This window comes from Heterodontus francisci, chromosome 34 (genome assembly GCF_036365525.1).
Source record: "Heterodontus francisci isolate sHetFra1 chromosome 34, sHetFra1.hap1, whole genome shotgun sequence".
NCBI classification, from domain to species: domain Eukaryota; kingdom Metazoa; phylum Chordata; class Chondrichthyes; order Heterodontiformes; family Heterodontidae; genus Heterodontus; species Heterodontus francisci.
The window spans coordinates 24,746,526-24,765,053 of NC_090404.1; the positions used below are offsets into that span (position 1 = coordinate 24,746,526).

An 18,528-nucleotide genomic window follows, 5' to 3' on the forward strand; every position below is an offset into this window, starting at 1 on the left:
CACTCCTAGTAGTGTGGCTGCCCCTTTTTTTCTGAGCTCAACCCATATGGCCTCATTTGATGATTCATTTTAGCATATCATCCCTCCTCACAGCTGTTATTGATTCCTTAAGTAATAATGCTACACCCCCTCCTTTTTTATCCCCCTTTCTATCCCATCTGAAAACTCTATATCCAGGGATGTTGAGCTGCCATTCTTGCCCCTCTTTAAGCCAAGTTTCCTTTACAGCAATGATATTATGTTGCCACGTGTCTATCTGTGCCCTCAGCTCATGGGCTTTATTTACTATACTCCTTGCATTTAAATAAATACCCTTTAACACTGCCAAATTCCTGTGCACACTTTTTAACCTTTGCTTCTTCTGTCTTTCAGAGTCACTCGCTAACTTTCTGCCTCCTGTTCCCTGCCCTGAATTTGTCCTATCTGAAACTGCCCTCAGGTTCCCATCTCCCTGCCAAACTAGTTTAAACCACTCCCAGCAGCACTAGCAAACCTTCCTGCAAGGTTTGTCCCAGTCCGGCTTGTACAGGTCCCACCTTCCCCAGAACCGGTCCCAGTGCCCCAGAAATCTGAAGCCCTCCCTCCTGCACCATCTCTCCAGCCATGCATTTGGGCGGCACAGTGGCGCAGTGGTTAGCACCGCAGCCTCACAGCTCCAGGGACCTGGGTTCGATTCCGGGTACTGCCTGTGTGGAGTTTGCAAGTTCTCCCTGTGTCTGCGTGGGTTTTCTCCGGGTGCTCCGGTTTCCTCCCACAAGCCAAAAGACTTGCAGGTTGATAGGTAAATTGGCCATTATAAATTGTCACTAGTATAGGTAGGTGGTAGGGAAATATAGGGACAGGTGGGGATGTTTGGTAGGAATATGGGATTAGTGTAGGATTAGTATAAATGGGTGGTTGATGGTCGGCACAGACTCGGTGGGCCGAAGGGCCTGTTTCAGTGCTGTATCTCTAATCTAATCTAAATTCATCTGGTGTATTCTCCTATTTCTATACTCACTAGCACGTGGCCTTGGGAGTAATCCGGAGATTACTATCTTTGAGGTCCTGCTTGCTACTGTTGTTCCTAACTCCCTGAACTCAGCCTGCAGGACCTCATCCCTCTTTCTTCTTATATCGTTGGTACTAGTGTGGACCATGACTTCTGGCTGTGCACCCTCGACCTCCAGAATGCTCTGTAGCTGCACGGTGATATCCATGACCCTTGCACCAGGGAGGTAACATACCGTCCTGGAATCACATCTGTGACCACAGAAATACCTTTTTGTTCCCCTAACTATAGAATCCCCTATCACTATTGTCCTCTCTCCTCCCTCCCTGCACAGCTGAGCCACCCATGGTTCTCTGGTCATGACTCTCGCTGCACTCTCCAGAGGAACCCTCTCTCCCATCGGTTCTCAGAACTGAATACTGGTTAGAAAGTGGGATGTTCTCCAGGGTCTCCTGCACTACCTGCCTTGACCTTCTTGTCTTCTGGCAGCCACCCAGTCCCTCTCTGCCTCTGTTCTCTTAAGCTCTGGAGTGACCTCCTCCTGAAGCGTGCTATCCATGTAGCACTCAGCCTCGCGGATGCGCCACAGTGACTCCAGCCACCGCTCGAGTTCCTAAACCTGGAGCTCAAGCTTCTGCAGCCGGTGACACTTCTTGCAGATGTGTTTGTCAAGGACACATGGTGCGTCCACAACATCCCACGTACCACAGGAGGCAGATTCTGCTTCACTGAGTTGCCCTGCCATACCTTAGCTTTACAAACTAATTATTGTTAGTGTAATAAGTGGAATAACTTACCAGTTACTTGCCAATCAGCTTCTTCCCCTGTACCATGGAGGCTGAAAAAGCAGAAAAGACTGCAAAGAGCACCCCCTTCCCCTAGTCAGTGAAATCCCTCACACACTAACTCACAACCTCACTCTGTCCAAACAGTACTATTCTAATTAGTAATTATTAATAAATTACACTAATTATAAACCTTAGTAGTACTAACCTTATCACTTACAAGGTAGTCATTTGAGTTTTTCTTTTACATAACATTTTTTTCCTGATTTTTTAAGCTATTTACAAGCAATAACAGCTGTTATCAACCAATCAGCTGACAGATTTCCCGTGATGTCACTCAGTTTTTTTCACTCTTCAAACCCAGCGCGCGCCGACACAGCCAGACAGAAACAGAGAGAGAGACACACACAGAGAGAGCGACAGAGAGAGAGAGACACACACACAGAAACAGAGAGAAAGAGAAAGAGACAGAGACACAGAGAGAGAGAGAGAGAGAGAGAGAGAGAGAGAGAGAGAGAGAGAGAGAGAGAGAGAGAGAGAGACACGACTGTCACTCCACTGGTAGGTGTAAGCCTCGAGCCCTGTACTTTATTTATTACCTCCCGCTCCGGTCCCTTTACCGCACAGGTCCACCGCTGACTGTCACTCCACTCCTCAGGCAGGTGAGGATATTAGTCCCAGTCCTGCTATGATGCAACCCGTCCATCTTGTCCAGGTCCCACCTGCCCCAGAACTGATCTCAATGCCTCAGAAATCTGATGCCCTCCCTCCTACACCAATTCTCCAGCCATGTGTTCAATCGATCAATTCTTCTATTCTTATGCTCACTTGCACATGGAACTGGGAGTAATCCTTGTATTACTGCTTTTGAGGTCCTGCTTTTTAATCTTCTTCTGAACTCCCTAAAATCTGCTTTCAGGACCTCATCCCCCTTCTTATGGATATCATTGATACAAATGTGGACCATGACCTCTGGCTGTTTACCCTCCCCCAGAAGAATGTCCTACAGCCTCTCCATGACATCCTTGAACCTGGCACCAGCGAGGCAACACACCATCCTAGAGTCACATTTACTGCTGCAGAAATGCCTGTCTGTTCCCCTAACTAACGAATCCCCTATCACTACTGCTCTTCCACCCTTCCTGTGCAGCTGAGCCACATGTAGTGCTGCACACTTGGCTCTGACTGCATTATGGAAAGCAAGCATGGATTTCTTAAGGGAAAATCATGTTTAATTAACTTGCTGGAGTTTTTGAGGAGGTAACAGAGCGGGTTGATGAGGGCAATGCTGTTGATGTGGTGTACATGGACGTTCAAAAGGCATTTGATACAGTGCCACAAACACACCACAACAGACTTGTGAGCAAGGTTATAGCTCATGGAATAAAAGGAACGGTAGCAGCATAGATACAGAATTGGCCGAGTGACAGAAAACAAAGAGTAGTCCTTAATGGATTTTTTTCGGTCTAAAGGAAGGTTTGTCGTGGAGCTCCCCAGGGATCAGTGTTGGGACCCTTGCTTTTCCTGATATATATTAATGACCTAAACCTTGGTGTGCAGGAACAATTTCAAAGCTTGCAGATAATACGAAACTTGGAAGCATTGTGAAATGTGAGGATAGTATAGAACTCCAAAAGGACAGAAACAAGTTGGTGGAATGGGCGGATAGATGGCAGATGAAGTTCAATGCAGAGAAATGTGAAGTGATTCATTTTGGTAGCAAGAACATAATATAGAATAAAGGGTACAATTCTGAAGGGGGAGCAGGAGCAGAGGGACCTGCGTAAGTCATTAAAGGTGGCAGGACAGCTTGAGAGAGAAGTGAATAAAGCATACAGTACCCTGGGCTTTATTAATAGGGGCATAGAGTACAAGAGCAAGGAAGTTATATTGAACTTGTATAAGACACTAATTCGGCCTCAGCTGGAGCATTGTATCCAATTCTGGGCACCGCACTTGAGGAAAGATGTGAGGGCATTGGAGACAGTACAGAAAAGATTCACGAGAATGGTTCCAGGGATGAGGAATTTCAGTTATGAGGATAGATTGGAGAAGTTAGGACTGTTTTCCTTGAAGAAGAGAAGGCTGAGATGTGATTTGATAGGGCTATTCAAAATCATGGGGAGTCTAGACAGAGCAGATAGAGAGAAACTGTTCCCACTCACGAAAGGATCAAGAATGAAAGGGCACAGATTTAAAGTATTTGGTAAGAGACGCAGAAGTGACAAGAGGTAAAGCTTTTTCACGCAGCGAGTGGTTAAGATCTGGAATGCGCTGCCTGAGAGCGTGATGGAAGCAGGTACAATTGAGAATCATACTTTTATAAGAAAAGGTATGTGCAGGGTCACGGGGAGAAGGTGGGGGAATGGAACTGAGTGAATTGCTCTTTCGGAGAGCTGGTGCAGACACGAATAGCCTCTTTCTGTGCTGTAACAATTCTGTGATTTTGTAAAATTGTTGATCAATGTTGAATTCAGAAGGCTTTTAAGTTGTCAATCAAATGATGAGGTGCTGTTCCTTGAACTTATGCACAGCTTCATTGGAACATTACAACGTTGAAGGGAGATGGTGTAGTGGTAATGTCACTGAGCTAGTAATCCAGAGGTCCAGGATAATGCCCTTGGGACATAGCTGCCGTGGTGAGATTTGAACCTATTGGCATCTAAATTCAATTAATTAATAAAAATCTGGAATTGAAAGCTAGTCTCAGTAATGGTACCATGAAATCTATTATTGATCGTCGTCAAAACTCATCTGGTTCCCGAATGTCCTTTAGGGAAGGAAATCTGCTGTCCTTACCTGGCCTGACCTACATGTGACTCCAGACCCACAGCAATGTGGTTGACTCCTAACTTCCCTCTGAAATGGCCTCGCAAGCCACTCAGATGTCAAGGTCAATTGGGGATGGGTCACAAATGCTCGCCTTGCTGGTGATGCACACATCCCTCCCATGAAAGAATAAAGTTTAAAAAAAAAGCAGGCCATGGACAGAAAGGAAATGGAGAATAGGCATAAATGAGTCGTTTTCAGGTTGGCAAGATGTAACTAGTGGAGTGCCACAGGGATCAGTGCTGGGGCCACAACTATTTACAATCTATATCAATAAACTTGGATGAAGGGAAGGAATGTACGGTTATTAAATTTGCTGATGACACAAAAGATAGGAGAGTAAGTTATGAAGAGGACATAAGGAGTATGCAAAGGGATACAGATAGGTTCAGTGAGAGGGCAAAGATTTGGCAGATGTGGGAAAGTACAATTTTGCAAAGTGTGAACTTGCTCACTTTGGCTGGAAAAATAGAAAAGCAACATATTATTTAAATGGAGAGAGATTACAGAACTCTGCGATGCAGAGGGATCTGGGCGTCCCAGTACACAAAACACAAAAAACTAGAATGCAGGTAAAGCAAGTGATTAAGAAGGCAAATACAATATTGTCGTTTATTACAAGGGGAATAGAATACAAAAGTTTTGCTACAGTTGTACGGGGCATTGGTGAGACCACATCTAGAGTATTGTGTACAGTTTTGGTCTCCTTACTTCAAGAATATAATTGCATTGGAAGTAGTTCAGAGGAGGTTCATTTGACTGATTCCTGGGATGAAAGGGATATCTTTTGAGTAAAGGTTGAACAGGTTGGGTCTGTATTCATTGGAGTTTAGACGGATGAGAGGTGATCTCATTGAAACATACAAGATCCTGAGAGGACTTGACAGGTTGGATGTTGAAAGGGTGTTTCACCTTCCGGGAAAGGCTAAAACTAGGGGGCACAGTTTAAAAATAAGGGGTCGCCCATTTAGGACAGAGTTGAGGAGAAATCTTTTCTTTCCGAGAGTCATGAGCCTGTGGAACTCACTTCCCCGGAGAGCAGAGGAGGGAGGGTCATTGAATGTTTTTAAGGTCGAGGTAGACAGATGCTTGACAAACACGGGAGTCAAAGGGAATCGGGAGTAAGCAGGAAAGTGGAGTTCAGTCCACAAACAGATCAGCCATGATCTTATAGACTGACGGAGCAGGCTCAAGGGGCTGAATAGCCTACTCCTGCTCTTAGTTCGTGTGTTCATATGTAGGTCAGACTAGGAGAAAGGTAGAGAATTAAAATGAGAAGAAACAGGAAGCGCAGGGTCATGCTTGCAGACTGAAGGGAGGTGTTCCAGAAGGCGGTGACCAAGCCTGCATTTAGCCTCCCCAGTGTAGAGGAGACCACAATTATATATCACTGTGTAGTGTGAAGGCACCTGGTGATAAAACAGTCTCCGCTCAGGAAAATTCTCAGAGAACATTCCCTCTTACATTTTTACTCTTCTAATTTCCTCTGATATTTTAAGATGAAAGTACACCATAAAACATTTTGATGTCTTAAAAATATACAATCACCCCGCATCACAGAATATAACCTTGGTTTCTCACATGCCAGACAGGGGCACTCACCATGATACTAACAAGCAACTAATAGATTCAGGACGTCTGCATTGCCTACAGCAGCATCAGTCCAGGAATCAAATGCTGTCATCAGACCTGGGGTCATCCAAGTGCCCCAGAGGAAGGATTTTTATTTCAGACCGTGTTTTGTCTTGGTGAATGGGAGAGCAGGCTCGAAGGGCCAAATGGCCTCCTCCAGCTCCTATTTCTTATGTTCATTAAACCTCAGTCTGGTTCCTCTCAAGCTGCTGAGTGAGTGAATTAAATCTTTCTTGACAAATCACCAAGATACCAGATTACAAGTCATGCCCAAAACATCATTTATTGGTTACAAATCATAACTTAGTTAAATCTGGGCACACAGACACTTTATAGACATGTATAAACACATAGAAATGTAATCAGAGTTATCCAGAAATTGAGTGACTAATAGGGAGAGTATTTCACAAAACAAGTAACAAATGCAGGGGTGAGAGTGGCCAAAGATCAAAAGGTCTGAAATTTAGTGGCTGAAGACAAGAAAGTCTGAATCTATTTGACAAGGAATCATGTAATTACAGCACTGTTATTGAAGCAAACTGGTTCAGTAATGGCAATTTCATATAATTTTGCATCTGTCATGCATAAAACTGCACTGTACTCAGAATACAATTTCATGAGACTTACCTGACAGCTGATAATTGGTTTTACAGATTATCTCAATGTCCTGCTTCTGCCTATTTATAGCTTGGAAAAGGTGTTCTGTGAAGATGTGTCAACTTTAATGGAAAGCAACATTTATAAGCATACTAGATGGCACGTTCTGGTACCTTGGTAAGTGATGTGCACAAATCAGTAGGTACAGAAATTAATAAAAAGTAAACATTTAAGAGACATTGACAATCCAGAAACTTGAACATAAGTGGGGTCACTGTTCTTATTTTGTGCTGTTACTTAATCACCTGAATGAAGCAGAAAGCAAAACCAGATGTAGGACAGCCTTTTCCAGATAATCTTAAGCAATGTCAAACCACACATTGAAGAAAGATGGCCAGAGTTACACTCCTTGCCTTGCATCACTATGGTGCAAAAGACAGCTTCACACTGACTCCTGGTTGACAGTGTGACTGGGGCAGTAGACAGTGAAAGTGGAGATGAACAATGAATGGAATTCAGCCATACACCTGAGCAAACCGATAAGTGGAAATTCCAGATCACTTCAGTTGCTGCAAAGTACAGGATATATTCAGTTTATACAGCTCATGCTCACTGCAGGATATTCATATTCAGTAACCAGTTTGTGCAGAGCTTTCAGAAATTACGACAGACACACACTGCTGTGTAAATGGAAACAAGTTTCAAATTCCTATTGACAGACCAATGTTTTTGCTGCAGACCAGCGACTTGCCAGCTACTGATCCTGCACCATTAATTTTAAGCAGTGTCAAATGAGCTGTGTCAGTTCTCAGGTGGTCTCTGCTAAGATATCCCATGAAGGCAAAAACAAACATTGGGAATTGGTCTGTGTATACACACACCTCTTTTTTGGCCATTTACAAAAGACTGACTCACTGAAGTTGTGAAGGAGTATGCAGTTCCGCCCACTTGCTTTCCTGGTTGAAGATCATTTCCACCAAGGTAAAAGACTATAAAAAAATAAACACAATTTAAAAGGTAAAAAGAGCACCAAGCAGTGGTTAGCCAGCTTTAGAAAAATAATCAGAACTAACTGTTGCAATTTTTTTCCAGCTGGTCTTTTGGTCAAGGCCGGAAAGGGAGAAGCCAATGGTGGATTTCCCAAACCCCAATGGTGGAAATCTCCTATGTAGTGGAAATTTCTCAGCCCTGAGTTACTTGTGAACTCGCTGGTGTGTCAGCAGGTTGGATGAAGTAGTGAATCTCTTCCCACACTCGGAGCAGGTGAACGGTCTCTCCCCAGTGTGAACGCGCTGGTGTATCTGAAGGTGAGATGACCGAGTGAATCCCTTCCCACACTCTGAGCAGGTGAATGGCCTCTCCCCAGTGTGAACTCGCTGGTGTGTCAGCCGGCTGAATGGAGTAGTGAACCCCTTCCCACACACGGAGCAAGTGAACGGCTTCTCTCCAGTGTGAACTCGCTGGTGTTTCAGCAGGCTGAATGACCGAGTGAATCTCTTCCCACATTCTGAACAGATGAATGGACTCTCCCCATTATGAACTCGCTGGTGTGTCAAAAGACTGGATGACTGAGTGAATCCCTTCCCACACTCGGAGCAGATGAACGGCCTCTCGCCAGTGTGAACTCGCTGGTGGTACAGCAGGTTGGATGAATTAGTGAATCCCTTCCCACACTCGGAGCAGGTGAATGGCCTCTCCCCACTGTGAACTCGCTGTTGTGTCAGATGATGGGATGGAGCAGTGAATCCACTAACATGTTCTGAGCAGGTGATTGGCTTCTCCCCAGGGTGAACTCGCTGGTGAGTCACCAGGTGGGATGAAGTAGTGAATCCTTTCCCACACACGGAGCAGGTGAACGGCCTCTCCCCAGTGTGAATACGCTGGTGTACAGTGAGATCAGATGATCGCTTGAACCCAGTCCCGCAGTGAGAACACCTGAATGGTTTCTCGTCAGTGTGAACACGTTGATGGGACATCAGTTCAGCAGAACTTTTATAGCAATTCTCACAGTTCGGGCATTTAAAAGGTCTCTCCCCAGTGTGAATGCGCTTGTGTGTCAGCAGGTGGGATAACTGAGTGAATCCCTTCCCACACTCTGAGCAGGTGAATGGCCTTTCCCCAGTGTGAGTGCGCTGGTGTGTTAACCGGCTGAATGGAGTAGTGAATCCCTTCCCACACACGGAGCAGGTGAACGGCTTCTCCCCAGTGTGAACCCGCTGGTGTTTCAGCAGGCTGAATGACCGAGTGAATTTCTTCCCACACTCTGAGCAGATGAATGGACTCTCCCCATTATGAACTCGCTGGTGTGTCAAAAGGCTGGATGACTGAGTGAATCCCATCCCACACTCGGAGCAGATGAACGGCCTCTCGCCAGTGTGAACTCGCTGGTGGTACAGCAGGTTGGATGAATTAGTGAATCCCTTCCCACACTCTGAGCAGGTGAATGGCCTCTCCCCACTGTGAACTCGCTGTTGTGTCAGATGATGGGATGGAGCAGTGAATCCACTAACATGTTCTGAGCAGGTGATTGGCTTCTCCCCAGGGTGAACTCGCTGGTGAGTCACCAGGTGGGATGAAGTAGTGAATCCTTTCCCACACACAGAGCAGGTGAACGGCCTCTCCCCAGTGTGAATACGCTGGTGTACAGTGAGATCAGATGATCGCTTGAACCCAGCCCCACAATGAGAACACCTGAATGGTTTCTCGTCAGTGTGAACACGTTGATGGGACATCAGTGCAGCAGAACTTTTATAGCAATTCCCACAGTCTGGGCATTTAAAAGGTCTCTCCCCAGTGTGAACACGCTGGTGTATCTGAAGGTGAGATGACCGAGTGAAACCCTTCCCACACTCTGAGCAGGTGAATGGCCTTTCCCCAGTGTGAGTGCGCTGATGTGTTAACCGGCCGAATGGAGTAGTGAATCCCTTCCCACACACGGAGCAGATGAACGGCTTCTCCCCAGTGTGAACCCGCTGGTGTTTCAGCAGGCTGAATGACCGAGTGAATTTCTTCCCACACTCTGAGCAGATGAATGGACTCTCCCCATTATGAACTCGCTGGTGTGTCAAAAGGCTGGATGATTGAGTGAATCCCTTCCCACACTCGGAGCAAGTGAACGGCCTCTCCTGGGTGTGACTGCATGGATGGGGTTCCAGCTCAACTGGACAATTCAATCCCGTTTCACAATCCCCATATTTACATGGTTTCTTCCAAGTCTGACTGCACTTGTGTTTTGACAGGCCAGATGATCGGCTGAAACCTCGTCCACACACAGAACACGTGTACTGTTTCTCCCCACTGTGATCGGTGCTTTTTCCTTCCATGTTCAAACTCCGGTGATATACGGGTTCTGAAAAATTGGGTAACTCCTTCAGATCCTGATCTGACGTTTGCTTTGCATTTCACGGCTGCAATTCCTCCCCTTCTAAAACCCTGTGAAATTGATTTAAAACAGAAAAGAGCGTGAGAACTCACAAAAAAACAAAGGCAGGTTGTGAAATGGAGTTGAATGAATCTGGTAATTTATGGGGCCAGCACTTGGAAAATGTGACCATGAAAGCTGCTGGATTGACGTACAACCCCAACTGGTTCACTAATGTCCTTCAGGGAAGGGAACCTGTCACCCAGTCTGGACCTACACAAGACTCTGCCCTCTATTGGAGGAAAGTGAGAGAGAGGGAGGGAGAGAGCAATTTTATGTACGTACAATTGGATCAGAAATTTGACAGAAACTCTCAAACCCTCGACGTCTATCATCTGGAAGGACCAGGGTAGCAGGTGTATGTGAAAACCATCACCTCCAAGTTCCTCTCCAAGTCACACACCATCCTGACTTGTCTGACATCCAGTACTGGATGAACAGAAATTTCCTCCAATCAAAGATTGGGAAGTCTTCAGTTCCTGCTACAAACTTCACTCCCTAACCACCAACTCTATCCTTCTCCCTGGCAACTGTCTGAAGCTAAAGCAGACCATTCATAACCTTGGTGTCATATTTGACCCTGAGTTGAGCTTCCGTCTGCCTATCAGTGCCATCACTCAGACCGCCTGTTTCCGCCTCAGTAACATCACCCGACTTCGCCACTGCCTCAGTTCATCTGTCTCTGAAACTTACATCCATGTATTTGTTACCTCTCAACTTGACTATTCTAACACACTCCTGGCCGGCCTCCCACATTCTACCCTCCGTAAACATGAGATCATCCAAAACTCTGCTGCCTGCGTCCTTACTCGAACCAAGTCCTGTTCACCCATCACCAGTGCTCACTGGCCTACACAGGCTCCCAGTTAAGCAGCACCTCAATTTTAAAATCTTCATCCTTGCTTTCAAATCCCTCCATTCCCTCGCCCCTCACTATCTCTATAATCTCCTCCAGTCCTACAACCCTCCGAGAGATCAGGGATCATCTAATTCTGACATCTTGAACATCCCTGATTTTCATTGCTCCACCACTGGTGACCGTGCCTTCAGCTGCCAAGGCAATAACCTTTGGAAATCCCTCCCTAATCCTCTCCGCCTCTCTACCTCACCTTCCGTGATTCAGACACTGATTAAAACCCACCTCTCTGATGAAGCTTTTGGTCATCTGCACTAATATCTCCTTTTGTGTCTCAGTGTCGAACGTTGCTTGATAACACACCTGTGAAACACCTTGGAACATTTTATTACATTAAAGGTGCTATATAAATACAAGTTGTTGTTAACTTGGACATATATCACCGTTCCTTCATCATCACTGGGTGAAAATCCTGCAACTCCTTCCCTAACACCATTGTGGGAGCACCTTCACCACACAAACTGCAGCGGTTCAAGAAGGCGGCCCACCATCACCTTCTCAATGGGAATCTGGGGATTGACAATATATGCAGGTCCAGCTAGTGACGCCCATATTCCAAGAATGAAGAAAAAAAATCTGAATCTGTAAAATGGATTGAAAGCCTCTACAGCAAGACCTCTTACGAAAACAACACTCTTGAACAGTGAGTGGTTGGTGTTCGTTTCACAACCTCATCTCCCCTGGAATCTACCCCCCTTGACAGTCTCACATTGGAAATTGCTGGGCCTGACTGGGCTCAAAAATACTCGTAGTTAAAGCCAGCAGCTTCTCCTCTATCCCCACTCCAGCTCAAACTGATGCAACAAAAAAGACCTAAACAGGAGGTCAGGGACTAACTTCCGCAACCAACACCCACCCCGATACAAACTGGCTGGTAATTGGTCCATCTGTGACAACACCTGCATTAAAATAAAAGCAAAACACTGCAGTTGCTGGAAACCTGAAACAGAAGTCGAAAATGCTGGAAATACTCAGCAGTTTAGGCAGCATCTGTGGAGAGAGAAACAGAGTTAACGTTTCAGGGGCATCAAGCTATGGAAGGCTGCAGCCAGAAACTGAGTGGGAGAAGAAGGAAGAACAAGGAGAGGCAATACAGTCCAACACTCACAGCAACCTACAATCCACCGACATTACCGGGATAGGGAGACAGAGTTTAGAAACACTCAGCAACACGACTCCAGTAAAACATCCCAGGAGGAAAAGGGGGAGCAGTGTGTGTACCTGCCCTGATATCCCCCTCCCCAGGCCTGTCAGTCAAACCCCCCACTCCTCCCAGTCCACAGCTCAGCCTATCAGCTTCGGGCGGCACAGTGGCGCAGTGGTTAGCACTACAGCCTCACAGCTGCAGGGACCCGGGTTCGATTCTGGGTACTGCCTGTGTGGAGTTTGCAAGTTCTCCCTGTGTCTGCGTGGGTTTCCTCCCACAAGCCAAAAGACTTGCAGGTTGATAGGTAAATTGGCCATTATAAATTGTCACTAGTATAGGTAGGTGGTAGGGAAATATAGGGACAGGTGGGGATGTTTGGTAGGAATATGGGATTAGTATAAATGGGTGGTTGATGGTCGGCACAGACTCGTTGGGCCGAAGGGCCTGTTTCAGTGCTGTATCTCTAATCTAATCTAACCCCCCAACTCCTCCCAGTCCACAGCTCAGCCGAGCAGCTTCCTGCACCTTGAGCCAGCCCTGCCCAGGTGTGGCCCAGTCCAAGGGGAGTCTTTGTGGAACCAGGGAGTGGGGGAGGGGGGACCTCCTGCCCTGTGCTGTGTCCCAAATGGTTCCTCCCCTCCCCTCCCCCAGGCCCCTTTATAACTGAGCTCAGTTTCCTTTAAAGTTTTCTCCTTTGATGTTACACTTTATTAATCTTTAATTCCTCCTAAAGAGTTGGAAATCTGGCGGCCGTTAACCCCGGGCCTGTCACCGGGGAGAAGCCCCGCAGCTGCCGCCCCGCTCGGTGTAAATGCGGGACCGGGAGCTTCTTACTGGGGGGTGTTGAGGCCTACACCGGGTGTTTCTGAAGCCTCTCCGCCATCACTTACCAATCGGGACTCTCGCCAGCGATCTCTGACCTGACAATGTCCGGGTGATTGACGGCAGCTCCGGACCAATAGGAAGAGGGGACGGAACTGGAGGTCAAAGGAGCTGACCGCCCCTCAGTCACTCCGATTGGTTGAAGGATCCACCGCTTCCGCTCCTCCTATTGGCCCGGAGCTGCCGTCAATCAGCTGGGCGGGCAGTGTGAACTGAGCATGCGCAGCTGGCAGGGTCTGAGCCAGAGAGCGCGGTTCCAGCAGGTGAGAGGGAGGCGGGTTAATAAAGCCCGGGGCTCGCAGGCTGCAGACACACCGAGTGTTGAGTCAGGAGACAATTTAAACAGGGAGATCACAACAAACAACAAGATCAACCCCAAGCCGCGGTTTCCACCGCTTCCCTCCGGCCCCAATCTCAACAAAGAGCAGAGAACAGAGACTGTCCCAAAATCCAGGAGAGGCAGGGAGCGTCTCTAAATGGAGGAGAAATGGGGACTGGTTGGGGAGCGTCTCTAAATGGAGGAGCAATGGGGACTGGTCAGGGAGCGTCTCTAAATGGAGGAGAAATGGGGACTGGTCAGGGAGCGTCTCTAAATGGAGGAGAAATGGGGACTGGTCAGGGAGCATCTTTAAATGGAGGAGCAATGGGGACTGGTCAGGGAGCGTCTCTAAATGGAGGAGCAATGGGGACTGGTCAGGGAGCGTCTCTAAATAGAGGAGAAATGGGGACTGGTCAGGGAGCGTCTCTAAATAGAGGAGAAATGGGGACTGGTCAGGGAGCGTCTTTAAATAGAGGAGAAATGGAGACTGGTCAGGGAGCGTCTTTAAATGGAGGAGAAATGGGGACTGGGTGGGCAGGGAAGCTTTAGATACACAAAGTGTAGGTCATAGAGTCAGAGAGCTACAGCACTGAAACAGGCCCTTCGGCCCACTAAGTCTGTGCCAACCATCAACCACCCATTTATACTAATCCTACATTAATCCCATACCACATCCCCACCTTCCCTCAATTCTCCTACCACCTACCTACACTAGGGGCAATTTACAATGGCCAATTTACTTATCAACCTGCAAGTCTTTGGCTGTGGGAGGAAACCACAGCGCAAACCCTTCCAGGTGCCACGTTCATCACCCCCTGTTTTGGAGGGACTGAAGATTAATTAACTAACATCAAAGGAAAAAAGTTTAAAGGAAACTTAGCTCAGTTATAAAGGGGCCTGGGGGAGGGGAGGGAGGAACCATTTGGGACACAGCAAAGGGCAGGAGGTCCCCCCTCCCCGGTTCCACAAAAACTCCCCTTGGACTGGGCCACACCTAGGCAGGGCTGGCTGGCTCAAGGTGCAGGAAACTGCTCGGCTGAGCTGTGGAGTAGGAGGAGTGGGGGGTTTGACTGACAGGCCTGGAGAGGGGGCTATCAGGGCAGGTACACACACTGCTCCCCCTTTTCCTCCTGGGATGTTTTACTGCAGTCATGTTGCTGAGTGTTTCTAAACTCTGTCTCCCTATCTGGTAATGGAGGTGGATTGTAGGTTGCTGTGAGTGTTAGACTATATTGTCTCTCCTCAGGGCAATGTACAGCAGGACACATGCACGGCCATCCTGGGCCAGGAAGTAGGAGGAGAGAATGTTGTGAATTTCTATCCTGTTTGTCAGTTTTGTCTGTCAGTAAAGATTTCAAACATCAGTGTGACTGGAAAAACACTGAGACATGCACACACCTGAGTGAGAGTGTTCCAGTGCACTGACTGTGTAAAGAACTTTAACCAATTACACAGCCTGAAAAGAACATTGCACCATTCCCAGCTAGAAGAAACTGTTTACACGTGTGTGTGTGGATGAGGCCTCAATTGATCATCCAACCTGGATAGAAACAAGGACACTCTCACCATGGAGAAACTGTGGAAATGTGGGATCTGGGAAGCAATTCAATTCACCATCCCAGCTGGAAACTCATTGATGCAGTTAAACTGGGGAGAGAGGCCATTCACCTGCTCCGTGTGTGGGAAGGACAAACTTGGTCCTCCCAGCTCAATGAACACCAACCTGTTCACCTTGATAACAGACCTTTTCAATGTTCTGACTGAGAAGAGATTTCAAAGCACAAGGGATCTACAGAGACAGTAGTGCACTCACACTGGGGAGACACCATTCACCTGCTCCGTGTGTGGGAGGTGATTCACTCAGTCATCCCACCTGCTGAGACACCAGCAATTTCACACAAAACTGCAGGGATTGGATTCTGCTGTTATTGCTGCTGTCAATCACATCCAGAACTGAACCATGATTGGAAGCCTGTTTCCAGTGAGGTTCCACATTGCTCAGTACTAGGCCCCATGCTGTTTGTGGTACAGTAAAAGCTTTGTTATCCAACATGCACCAGACCTGAGAGGTGCTAGGTAATCAAATTGTTTGCACTGGAGTGCTGACTTGGGTTGCAACAGAGTGCTACAGTGGAAGTTTGGTAAGTGAGGATAATTAAGGGTTAATTTTATCTTAAATCTAATCTGTCTTTTATTTAGCAGATCAACTTAACAGTTGCTGTTAGGGTTGGGGAAGGTGAGTTTTAGACCAGCTTTAAACAGGGTTCACTCAGGCTCTGCTTGCAGCTGCACCTTGTTAAGTAGAGAATTGGTTTAAACCAGTTTTCAGGGGGGCAAGAGTGAGTCAGTATAAAAGTGAGCCATCTTATAGTGCTGACTTTGTTTGTACTAAAGTGGAAGTGTGGTAAGTGAGGAAGTTCGGTGAGGGAGCGAGGAGCTCCTTTCATTTCCTACCTGTCCTCAGTGAGGGGAGCCCAGAGCTTCCAAAGAGCATAGCTGACTGGGAGAAGACTCAGAGGGCAGAGTTCTGGATCGGTAACTATAAAAAACCTACCTCTGGTTAAATAAAAAACTGAAGATGATGTCACAGGAAAGCTGTGACCAGATTGGCTGGTAGGGAATTTTTTTTTACTGAATTTGAAAATAAAACATTGATTAAAACCATAATTAACTAATTAATAAGTAGAGTAACTAAACCAGAGGGAGATGACTATTTAGTTAGCATTTAATATTTATAGTAGGAATCTAGCACTGGGGACAATATAGTTATAACAATTTAGTAAGGATTTAATAAGTATTTATCTTAAATTAATTTATTAATTAGTGCTAGAAATGTCAGTTAGAGGGGTGAAGTGCTTCACCTGTGAGATGTGGGAGGTCTGTGACGCTTCCAGGTTTCCGGACGACTACATCTGCAGGAAGTGTACCCAGTTGCAGCTCCTCACAGACCGCATGGATCGGTTGCAGCGGCAACTGGATGCACTCAGGAGCATGCAGGTAGCAGAGAGCGTCATAGACAGGAGTTTTAGAGAAGTGGTTACACCCAAGGTGCAGGCAGATAGATGGGTGACTGCTAGAAGGGACAGGCAGTCAGTGCAGGAATCCCCTGTGGCTATCCCCCTCTCTAACAAGTATACCGTTTTGGATACTGTTGGGGGGAATGGCCTATCAGGGGAAAACAGCAGCAGCCAGAGCAGTGGCACCATGGCTGGCACTGTTGTTCAACAGGGAGGGACAAAGCGCAGAGGAGCAATAGTTATGGGGGACTCTATAGTCAGGGGCACAGATAGGCGCTTCTGTGGACGTGAAAGAGACTCCAGGATGGTATGTTGCCTCCCTGGTGCCAGGGTCAAGGATGTCTCTGAACAGACAGGGGGCATTCTGAAGGGGGAGGGTGAACAGCCAGACGTTGTGGTACACATCGGTACCAATGACATAAGCAGGAAGAGTGACGAGGTCTTGCAGGGGGAGTTTAGGGAGTTAGGTAGAAAGTTAAAAGACAGGACCTCTAGGGTTTTAATCTCGGGATTACTCCCTGTGCCACGTGCCAGTGAGGCTAGAAATAGGAAGATAGTGCAGCTAAACACGTGGCTGAACAGCTGGTGTAGAAGGGAGGGTTTCAGATATCTGGATCATTGGGATCTCTTCAGGGACAGATGGGACCTGTACAAGAAGGACGGTTTGCATCTAAACTGGAGGGGCACAAATATCCTGGCTGCGAGGTTTGCTAGCGTCACTCGGGAGGGTTTAAACTAGTGTGGCAGGGGGGTGGGAACCAGAGCAGTAGGACAGCAGGTGAAATGTATGAGGGGGAACTAGTAAATAAGGCCAATAAGACTAAGAGGAAGAGCAGGCAGGGAGATGTTGCAGAGCACAGCGGGACTGGTGGTCTGAAGTGCATTTGTTTGAATGCGAGAAGTATAACCGGTAAGGCAGATGAAATTAAGAGTTTGGATTAGTACTTGGAACTATGATGTTGTTGCTATTACAGAGACTTGGTTGAGGGAAGGACAAGATTGGCAGCTAAATGTTCCAGGATTTAGAAGCTTCAGGCGGGATAGAGGGGGATGTAAAAGGGGTGGGGGAGTTGCATTACTGGTTAAGGAGAATATCACAGCTGTACTGTGGGAGGACACCTCTGAGGGGTCATGCAGCGAGGCAATATGGGTAGAGCTCAGGAATAGGAAGGGTGCAGTCACAATGTTGGGGGTTTTCTACAGGCCTCCCAACAGCCAGCGAGATATGTGGAAAGATGTAAAGGTAACAAGGTTGTAGTTGTGGGTGATTTTAACTTCCCCTATATTGACTGGGACTCACTTAGTGCTAGGGGCTTAGATGGGGCAGAATTTGTAAGGAGCATCCAGGAGGGCTCCTTGAAACAATATGTAGATAGTCCAACTAGGGATGGGGTCGTACTGGACCTGGTATTGGGGAATGAGCCCGGCCAATGGTCGAAGTTTCAGTGGGGGAGCATTTCGGGAACAGTGACCATAATTCCGTAAGTTTTAAGGTACTTGTGGATAAGGATAAGAGTAGTCCTCGGGTGAAGGTGCTAAATTGGGGGAAGGCTAATTATAACAATTTTCGGCAGGAACTGAAGAATTTAGATTGGGGGCAGCTGTTTGAGGGTAAATCAACATCTGACATGTGGAGTCTTTCAAATGTCAGTTGGTTAGAATCCAGGACCGGCATGTTCCTGTGAGGAAGAAGGATAAGTTTGGCAAGTTTTGGGAACCTTGGATAACGCGGGATATTGTGAGCCTAGTCAAAAAGAAAAAGGAAGCATTCCTAAGGGCTGGAAGGCTAGGAACAGACGAATCCTTTGAGGAATATAAAGACAGTAGGAAGGAACTTAAGCAAGGAGTCAGGAGGGCTAAAAGGGGTCATGAAAAGTCATTGGCAAACAGGATTAAGGATATATAAAGAGCAAGAGGGAGCTCGGGAAAGGGTTGGCCCGCTCAAGGACAGAGAAGGGAATCTATGTGTGGAGCCAGAGGAAATGGGCGAGG

The 18,528-nt window shown here is 47.0% G+C and overlaps 1 pseudogene; it reads right to left on the reverse strand.

Annotated features, from left to right (window-relative positions):
* Window positions 1-18,528, reverse strand: part of LOC137348746 (zinc finger protein 208-like) — a 181,581-nt pseudogene that overhangs the window by 67,595 nt on the left and 95,458 nt on the right.